Here is a 10,990-nt window from a genome sequence, read left to right on the forward strand (position 1 = left end):
CGTCGGGTCTTGATAAGTGATGGCTCCCTTGTAAAAACAAACACGCACTACGTATATAAACGCTGTGGGCGAGTGCCTATATAAATGGACATTTGATGAGATCGTTTACGAGCACTGATGCCATGGGCCGGAGGTTAAGACTGCCAACTATCAACTCGATGGTTGTAGGTTCAATCTCTGGTTAGGGAAAGGTGCTAGTCTAGCCGCACTGATGAGCTGGGATACAGTGAAAGAGTACTGTATATGGATGTCTCTGTCTGTCTTTCTCTCCCTCTCTCTCCGTCTATATATATATATATATATATATATATATATATATATATATATATATATATATATATATATATATATATATATATATATATATATATATATTTCCCGTGGAAGTTATCAAACTCCAATTCAAAAATTAGATATTTCTGGTGGGACAATGATAAAAAATCTCATCCTTAGGACCAAACCAAGGCCACACTTTTAATGTTACGAATTAGGCAGAAAGCGCTCAAAAAGTACGGGAGATTCAATTTTAGAGACTGGATAATACTGCCTGCGGAAATACGATTACTACGAAAGATACGGGGACTTTATGCGAGAGAGAGAGAGAGAGAGAGAGAGAGAGAGAGAGAGAGAGAGAGAGAGAGAGAGAGAGAGAGAGATGGGGTGGAGGGAAGAAAAAGATAGAGAAAGAGAAGGCGAGGGGAAGATAGAGAAAGAGAGAGGGGAAGAGATAGAAAAAAGACGGAGATAGAAATCTAGAGGAGAAAAAGGGACAATTTGCAAGAGAGAGAGAGAGAGAGAGAGAGAGAGAGAGAGAGAGAGAAGGGGGAATAGAGAGGGAGAGAGGTAGATATAGTTATAGCGAAAAGGGAATGAATGTGTGCGTAGCGAAAGTGAGATAATAGATAGAGAAGGAGGAACAGGGGAGAAGGAGGAAGAGGGGGAGAAGGGAAAGAGACATAATGTGTGTGTGTGTGCGTATGTGCGTGTGTGCGTTCCTGTGTGTGAAAGAGTGTGTGAATTAAAAACAAATAATAATTTATCCTCCTCATCATTGTCATCACCGTCGCCAGCGTCATCATTCTTCCAATCTTGCGATGTGCGCCCGCCCGGCCGCCCGCCTGATGGTCCATTAATACTTTTACCTTACTTTTCCTTTTCTTCTCTTCTCCTTCCTCTCATTATCCTCTTCTTCCTCCTACTCCTACCACTCCTCACTTTTATTCTCCCACTTTACACTCACCCCACACGCAACAATAATGATGATGATGATGATGATCATCATCATCATCATCATCATCATCTTCTTTTTTATCTTTCCCTCTCCCTCTCTCTCTCTCATCATTAAATCCTATTCATTATGAATGTGTAAAACAAAGAAGAAGAAGAAGAAGAAGAAGAAGAAGAAGAAGAAGAAGAAGAAGAGTGTGTATATATTAATAATAATTAAATACAGGCGTTTTTTTTTTTCAGTCGGCACGGAACAACTTACCAAACTTTTCACAACACCTCATCATTTTATTGTTCTTCTTCCATGATTCTGCTGTTTTTTTTTTAATGCACATTAATAAAAAAAAAAAAATGAACATGTGCTCGTTGTATACATAACAAAAAATAATTAACAACTTTGGTAGCATCTTCAGCAAGAGGAAGCAAACAAACAAACAAGTGCATATCCTCTTGACTATGTAAAAGCGCATATATATACATACATATATATATATATATATATATATATATATATATATATATATACTGACAGATAGATATACATCTTTCTTTTATATATATATATATATATATATATATATATATATATATATATATATATATATATATATATATATATATATATATATATATATGCGTGTGTGTGTAAGTTTGCTAGTGTGCGCGCATGCACCATCGCCGCATCCATCAACAACCTCCGGCGGCTAATACAGACATACGCGCACCAAAAAGCACTTTAGTTTCATCATGCCGGGAGCTAGGCGGGGACTTGTTGCCCCACAGAATACATTCCTCGAAAATATTATTCGAAGATCCAACGGACAACGTAAGTATTTTATTTATGTATATATTTTACATATGTATATATGTATACAATCTATTTGTATAAATGTTTACTTTTGTTTTGTTTTTGTATGTGTACTGTTTCTGATGCTGCGTATTACTGGTTTAAATCAAGCGTAGCATTTTTTTCTTCTGTTTTTCACCTGGTGAACACCTTACCTTACCGGAGTTTAGTGTCTACCTGCGAAACTTTTATAATATATATATATATATATATATATATATATATATATATATATATATATATATATATATATATATATATATATATATATATAAGTAGACGTGTCTGTGTGTCTGTGTGTGTGTCTGTCTGTGTACATTTCCCTACGCAATAACTCTGTCAATTGTTTTTGGTGTCAGACTCGAAATTTGATATAAAGGGTACCGAGATTTGGGAAAATCTATGTGATCGGGTTTCGGACAGAAATTTGTCTGTTAAGGGGTCAAAGTTCAACGATTTGACCTTTGAGAACTCTACCAAACTCCTCCGACAATTTTGGGTCTAAACACTTGAAATTTTAGATATAGGTTCCTTGGACATGGATCTAACTTAATAACTTGATTTGAGCCCAAAACAATAAATGTTAAGGGTTCATAATAGGGGTGAAATTCAAAAAAAAATTGACCGTTTTTTTTTTTTTTTTTTTTTTTTGCTCAGCATACACCTCCAAACACCCGGCCAACGCCGGGCCCTCATGCTAGTATATAATAAAACAGAACGATGCAAAGAAATTATAAGTGAAATTAAGCAGGACAAAATGGAATAAACATTGAAGAGTTTGGAACCCTCTGCAACCCCTGCCAAAATAACTAAACAAAGAAGTGGGTAAAGTAAACTAAGATATACTTCCTGGACCCCGTCTCCCTTATTTTATTTATTTATTTATTTACTGTGATCAAACTATAGTATCTGTTCTGATGCTACGTTTCGCCTTTTCGTTCCTCGGTCAGTAAATGGAATTCTTTCTAGACTGAGGCAGTTTTGATTTTCCTTTTGTCCCAATCCACAGTGCCCCTTTTTGAAGAGCTGGTGTTTCTCTATCTTAAAAACAACTCCGTGTCTAACTCTGTCCTCCTGAGGAGTCAAATAAATAGAAACAGGTATGCGAGATAAAGGGATGTGAAAACTAGACGGAAGAAAGAAATACAAAATGAGGGGATCTCAAGCTTCTTGCAAAGCGTTTGACACGGTTACACACACACACACACACACACACACACACACACACACACACACACACACACACACACACACACACACACACATCTATCTATCTATCTACCTATCTATCTATCTATATATATATATATATATATATATATATATATATATATATATATAAAAGTGAAAGTTTGTGTGTGTGTGTGTGTGTGTGTGTGTCTGTGTACATTTCCCTACGCAATAACTCTGTCAATTTTAAGCCTACAGATTCGAAATTTGATATACAGGGTACTGAGATTTGGGAAAATCGATGTGATTGGTTTTCGGGCAGAAATATAGCGATTAAAGGGGTAAAGTTCAACGATTTGACCTTTGACCAAACTCCTCCGACAATTTTGGGTTTAAACACTTGAAATTTTAGATATAGGTTCCTTGGACATGGATCTAACTTAATAACTTCATTTTAGCCCTAAACAATAAATTTTAAGGGGTCATAATAGGGGTCAAAGTTAAAAGAATTGATCGTTTTTTTTTGTTTTGCTCAGCATACACCTCAAAACACCCGGGCAACACCGGGCACCCATGCTAGTATATATATATATATATATATATATATATATATATATATATATATATATATACTTTTCATACTTAGTTTCTTTAAATACTTTACATTTTATGTATTTTGCTAACTCCTCACCTCTTAGGAGAAGGAAAGTATTTCTTTGGAAACTTCACGGATTAAGGACTTTCACCTGTATTTGTATTTACTTTCCGAATAATAAATATGTTTTTAACTCTTACTAAAGTATTTCTCAATATATTTTATTAAAACTATATATATATATATATATATATATATATATATATATATATATATATATATATATATACTAGCATTTCAGCCCGGCGTTTTCCGTGTATTTGGAGTTGTATGTTGAGCAAAAAAAAAAAAAAAGAAAAAAAAAGCGGTCAATTTTTTAAAACTTTGACCCCTATTATGACCCCTTAACATTGTTATTATCAAATCAAGTTATTATGTTAGATCCATGTCCAAGGAACCTATATCTAAAATTTCAAGTGTTTAGACCCAAAATTGGGGGAATAGTTTTGTAGAGTTTTCAAAGGTCAAATCGTTGAAATTTGACCCCTTAACAGCTAAATTTCTGGCCGAAAATGGATTACAAAGATTTCCCCAAATCTAAGTACCCTGTATATCAAATTTCAAGTCTGTAGACTGAAAATTGACAGAGTTATTGCGTTGGAAAATGTGCGGAGACACACGCACAGACACGTTCACTATATATATATATATATATATATATATATATATATATATATATATATATATATATATATATATATATTAAACTAAAGCGGTAAGTTTTATTTTTTGTCCCATCCCAGCGTGTCTCTTTTTGGCATGTTGGATTTTTCTCACATAAAAAACGGATGTTGTTCATGATACTTTCCTTATGGTAAAGAAAATAAATACAGAGTCACACAAACATTCAATTTCTTGGTCTTTGGGCTGGGATCAAAGTATATCTGTTCTATTTTAAGCTAGTGAAGGAGAAATCCATCTAGACCGAGACAATTTTTCCCCAACCCAAAGTCCCTCATTTAGGGAGATGGATCTTTTCCATATTAAAAACTGAACTTATATCTAAGTCTGACCTCGTACAAAAACAAATGAATAGAAACTGTTTTATGGGATTTTGGCTAGGAAGGAAGTGTAGTATCTGTTTTGATGATACATTTAATCTTTTCTGTTCTGGGTCATTAGAGATCCTTTTAGGCTGAGTCAATTTTTATTTTTGTTGTAATCCAGAGTTCCACTTTTTTGAGGAATTGGATTTTCGTCACATTAAAGCTGACGTTTAGGATTCTTGGCCTTTGGGCCATGATCAAAGTGTAGTATCTGTTCTGATGTTGGACTTCACTTTTTTTTTTCTTTCGGTTGGTGGAGGAGAGATCCTTCATGACTGATACAGTAAAAAAAAAAAAATTTTTTTTGATTAAGCAGAGTGCCCCTTTTTTTGGGAACTGGTTTCTTCCCACATTAAAAAGCGACCCTGTGTTTGACTCTGCCCTCATGGAGAGGCAAGTAAAAACAAACAAACAAACAAACAAAAACAAAAACTGACGTTTGTGTCTAATTCGACTCTCGTAGGGGGGACGAGTAAACAGGTACTACGGTGAGAAATTATGTCTTTATGTATAAGACAATTTAATGACTAGCGTTTGTGAATGTTTAAGTAATATTCTTATTTAAATGAGATAAACAATAAATATAAAATGTGTAAAATATGAAAATAAATAAACAAATATAAAACTTACAAAATATAATAAGAGACATATATATATATATATATATATATATTAATATATATATGTCTCTACAATATAAATAATAGATATAAAATCTATAAAATATAAAAATAAATATTCAAGTATAAACTTACAAAAATAATTACAAAACAAATATAAATTATGTATATATATATATATATGTATATATATATATATATATATATATATATATATATATATATATATATATATTAGTGTTAGGACGATTAATCGGAATCAGAATCGGGATTAGGAAAAATTAGAGCTTTTTGGGGGCATCGGAATCGGGAAAAGTTTGAGCCAATTTTCCGATGCCAATAACGATTCCTTTAATTATCTTCTTTTATTTGATTTTTGGTTTAAGAAAAATCTTCCGCTAATGGTAGTAATAATAAAATAATAAATATTTATTGATTTTAAATTTCCAATAAAATCTATAGATCATCACCCTCACAAGTAAGTTTTGAAGTTTGAGAAAATATATGAGCATTTAACACGTGTTTTATGGCAATCGGGACAAAATCATTTCATAGTTAAATATATAGAGATTTATAAAGAGTCGTAATCGGAATCGGTAATTGTATCGGAATCGGGAATTTAATATGGAATCGAGAATTGTATCAGAACCGGAAAAATATTGGAATCGTCTCATCACTAATATATATATATATATATATATATATATATATATATAAGAACAAGTAGTTAATAAAACATGTTTAAAACACTTTGAAAAAGAGTTAAAAACATATTTAATTTTAAAAAGGAAACACCAAATAAGTGGATAGTCCTTAATCCGCGGAGTTTCGAAGAAATACTTTCCTTCTCATCAGAGGGTAGAATTTAGCAAATTTATTTTAGTTTTGCCATCTTGGTAAATTAACTATAATTCTTATTTATATATATATATATATATATATATATATATATATATATATATATATATATATATATATATAGTACTCATCAATGCGGCTAGTCTAATACCGCTCCCTTACCAGAGATTGAACCTTCAACAATCGAAGTGATAGTTGACAGTTTTAACCTCCAGCCCATAGTATCTGGATAAGTTTTTTTGTTTGTTATAGATTTACTTTTTGATGACATAATTATTTTATTTTACACACACACACACACACACAACACACACACACACACACACACACACACACACACACACACACACACACACATACATATATATATATATATATATATATATATATATATATATATATATATATATATATAAAATGAAAATTACAATTGAATTTACCAAAATGATCCAAGATGGTAAAATTAAAGTAAATTATAAATATTAAAGAAATAATATTTATAAACTTATCTCAGCCAGATATAAAAGCTCGATAATACCAAATAGGAAATAGAGCTTATAATATGAGCAAACAGTTGATGAAATGTGTTAAAAAACACTTTGAAATGAGTTAAAAACATATTTAATCTGAAAAGGAAACACTAGATAAATGGATAGTGTTTCCTTTGCAGATTAAATGTTTTTAACTCATCTTAAAGTGTTTTTTAACATATTTCATTAACTGTTTGCTTATATATATATATATATATATATATATATATATATATATATATATATATGTATGTATTTAAATAATAACTTTAATCGAATATATTGCTTCTACAAAATAAATAATAAATAAACAAGCTATAGAACTAAATAGACAAATAGAAAACTTACAAAAAAATAATTAAAAAAAACTGACACTGTTTCTGAATTTTTGAGATGAGGATTGATCATTTGTATTATTGGGTTCTTTTGGACTACTGTTCTCATCTTGATTTTAATGGAAATGATTCGCCGATCTTTCTGTTTCATAAAAGATCATCACACATTTGAAATTCTAGCCACGATGGTTCGTTGAGGGTGGGGAGAACACAAACATTCTTTTTACCCTTTACCAATAACTACTATTATGAAGATACACCTGGAGAAGGTTGGAAGTTACATCGGCTGAAACGTTGTGAAAATAACAACCAAGATGAGAATAGTAGTCTGAATAATCCAAATAACATAAAGATTCACGAGTTTGACATAAAAATGCATCTGAAGAAGGTTGGAAGTTACATCGGCTGACACGTTGTGAAAATAACAACCAAGATGAGAATAGTAGTCTGAATAATCCAAATAATATAAAGATTCACAAGTTTGACATTAAAAATGCATCTGAAGAAGATTGGAAGTTACATCGGCTGAAACGTTGTTAACATAACAACCAAGATGAGAATAGTAGTCTGAATAATCCAAATAACATAAAGATTCACAAGTTTGACATTAAAAATGCATCTGAAGAAGGTTGGAAGTTACATCGGCTGACACGTTGTGAAAATAACAACCAAGATGAGAATAGTAGTCTGAATAATCCAAATAACATAAAGATTCACGAGTTTGACATTAAAAATGCATCTGAAGAAGGTTGGAAGTTACATCGGCTGACACGTTGTGAAAATAACAACCAAGATGAGAATAGTAGTCTGAATAATCCAAATAACATAAAGATTCACAAGTTTGACATAAAAATGCATCTGAAGAAGATTGGAAGTTACATCGGCTGAAACGTTGTGAAAATAACAACCAAGATGAGAATAGTAGTCTGAATAATCCAAATAACATAAAGATTCACAAGTTTGACATAAAAATGCATCTGAAGAAGGTTGGAAGTTACATCGGCTGAAACGTTGTGAAAATAACAACCAAGATGAGAATAGTAGTCTGAATAATCCAAATAACATAAAGATTCACAAGTTTGACATAAAAATGCATCTGAAGAAGGTTGGAAGTTACATCGGCTGAAACGTTGTGAAAATAACAACCAAGATGAGAATAGTAGTCTGAATAATCCAAATAACATAAAGATTCACAAGTTTGACATAAAAATGCATCTGAAGAAGGTTGGAAGTTACATCGGCTGAAACGTTGTGAAAATAACAACCAAGATGAGAATAGTAGTCTGAATAATCCAAATAACATAAAGATTTACAAGTTTGACATAAAAATGCATCTGAAGAAGATTGGAAGTTACATCGGCTGAAACGTTGTGAAAATAACAACCAAGATGAGAATAGTAGTCTGAATAATCCAAATAACATAAAGATTCACAAGTTTGACATAAAAATGCATCTGAAGAAGGTTGGAAGTTACATCGGCTGAAACTAAATGCAAGTTAATCAGTGTTTGCTTTTCTAAGGCTTTTTCTTATATGCTTTAATAATACAACATACATGTTAAACTATTCCTCAGTGTGGAGATTGTGTTATGTTTGAACAAAAAAGAAAATTAATTGTTCTCATTGATCATATTTTATAATTAACTGAGTAAGTCACTGATCCCTCTCCATGTATTTCTCTCCATCTTTCACTCTACATTGATTAAACCACTCTAAGGTTCCTATATGTCTCCATAAGAATTGAGAAAAGAGTGCCCCTCCTCTTTTTCAGGGATGTCATTTAATTTTACACATCACAAACATGTGTGTAAATTAGATGTCAAATAAAAAAGAATCAAGATAACACCAATAACCATAAGCGCACTAGGAACAATCGCAAAAAATTTCCAAAAAGAGAATGTGAGAAATTGGAATCAGGGGGAAAGCTGATAAGATACAATGGTTAACAATAATGAAAACGTCTGAAATATTAAGTAAAACCCTTGATTGCAGAGACTAATACTCATGAGTTAGAAACGCTAACCGGGAACACGTACATAATTATGTTACAGAAGATCAAGACAAAACAACATGAGACTTTAAGTTTTAAGTCTGTGTTCAAATTTTGGCGATTATATTCAGTCTTTTTTTGGAAAATTGAGAGATGATAAACTTTATTTATCTGGTCTCCCCCACCCATTTTTTGGAGGATGTTTAACAGAATGTTTTTTTCGAAAAGTTATGAAAGTTATAAATTGAAATAAAATTTCTTATAAAAAGAAAACTACTACTACTACTACTACTACTGCTACTGCTACTACTACTACTACTACTACTACTACTACTACTACTGCTGCTGCTGCTGCTGCTGCTAATGATGATGATGATGATGATGGTGAGCAGCTAGAAACATAACCGGATTTATAGAAACTGCAACAGAATAAAACAAAAAGATAAAAGAAAACCTCATGGAATCAAATTGAAACTTCAAAATTGTAATAACATCTTCCATCCCTCCACACACACACACACACACACACACACACACACACACAAAAAAAAAAAAATTTGTGTCAGCATCGACTGGCAGAGTCGGTTTCTAATCTGGAGAAAATCCAGCTCCCCAAAAAGGAAGAGCACTCTGGATTGTAGCAAAAAATAAAAATTGTGCATAGAGAAAGAGCACTTTGGCCAACAAGAAGTTGCCCAGGCAGTCCCGTTGGTAGGGGAGCCTCAGGCGATTAGCAATAACCTAACCCCTTCTCAAAGGGCGAGAATGCAAAGCTTAAGAGAGTGGACAACCTAAAACTGCACGGGACCATACCTCGGTCTAGACGGATTTCTCTTACAATGGTCAAGGATAGAATAGACTAAGTGTAGTATCTGAACAGATACTACATTTTGTTCCTGGCTAATGTTTTTGGCCTATAGTTCGGAGGAAATTGTGTTTATACCTTTTTCAGCAGAATTGAATTGAACGTGACAGATTGATAAGGGCTTGAACACGACATCTGATACACCCTGACCTGTTATCTATCATGCCAATCATGCGATACCGAAATGGAAAACTAGCAGCACTTCAGAGTGGTAATTTGATGCCGAAATCAGATTGACAGAGTTTTAGGAACGTTAGTGTGACCTTGTTCTTTGAGAAGGGGTTAGTTTATTGCTAATGGCGTAAGGTTCCCCCATCGAGGAATGCCGACGGGACTGCCAAAACAATTTTGTTGTCAACCAGAGTGCTCTTTCTTTAAGGTGCTGGATTTTTCAATTCCTACTCTCCTGGCGTCATTTCTTCCCGCCGTGTGAGGCAGATAAATAATTCGAAAAGAGTTTATATATTTTGATAAACAGTTTTACAAACTCAAATTTATGAATTGAAAATGAAATGAAATTGAAACGTATCAAGGATTTAGGTGTTTGGTTTGGTTTGGTTTGGTTGTTTTGTTTTATGGCATATTAACCCTTTTTCAGGTTATTTGTTGTCAAATCTGGTCACTTTGGTAAAAAATTTTTATACTTCAAGTTCTATATATTTTCAAATATTTATTCATGGTGTTTGGTCTGGTTGTTTTGTTTTACGGCATATCAACCATTTTCGGGTTATTTAATGTCAAATCTGGTCACTTTGGAAAAAAGTTTTATGCTTTAAGTTCTCTGGATTAGAACAGAAATAAAATTTCCTTAAAAAATATCTCTTTCGCTGATCGAAGGCAGAAAAGAT

The 10,990-nt window shown here is 32.5% G+C and overlaps 1 non-coding gene across 1 annotated transcript; it reads left to right on the forward strand.

Moving 5' to 3' along the window:
- The first annotated feature begins 5,116 nt into the window (after positions 1-5,116).
- Positions 5,117-5,312, forward strand: LOC145268486 (U2 spliceosomal RNA). Its single transcript, XR_013864899.1, has one exon. It is a non-coding gene; the product is annotated as a U2 spliceosomal RNA (small nuclear RNA).
- The last annotated feature ends 5,678 nt before the right edge of the window (positions 5,313-10,990 follow it).

Source organism: Euprymna scolopes, chromosome 43 (genome assembly GCF_053919585.1).
Source record: "Euprymna scolopes isolate OS-2025 chromosome 43, ASM5391958v1, whole genome shotgun sequence".
Lineage (NCBI taxonomy): Eukaryota > Metazoa > Mollusca > Cephalopoda > Sepiida > Sepiolidae > Euprymna > Euprymna scolopes.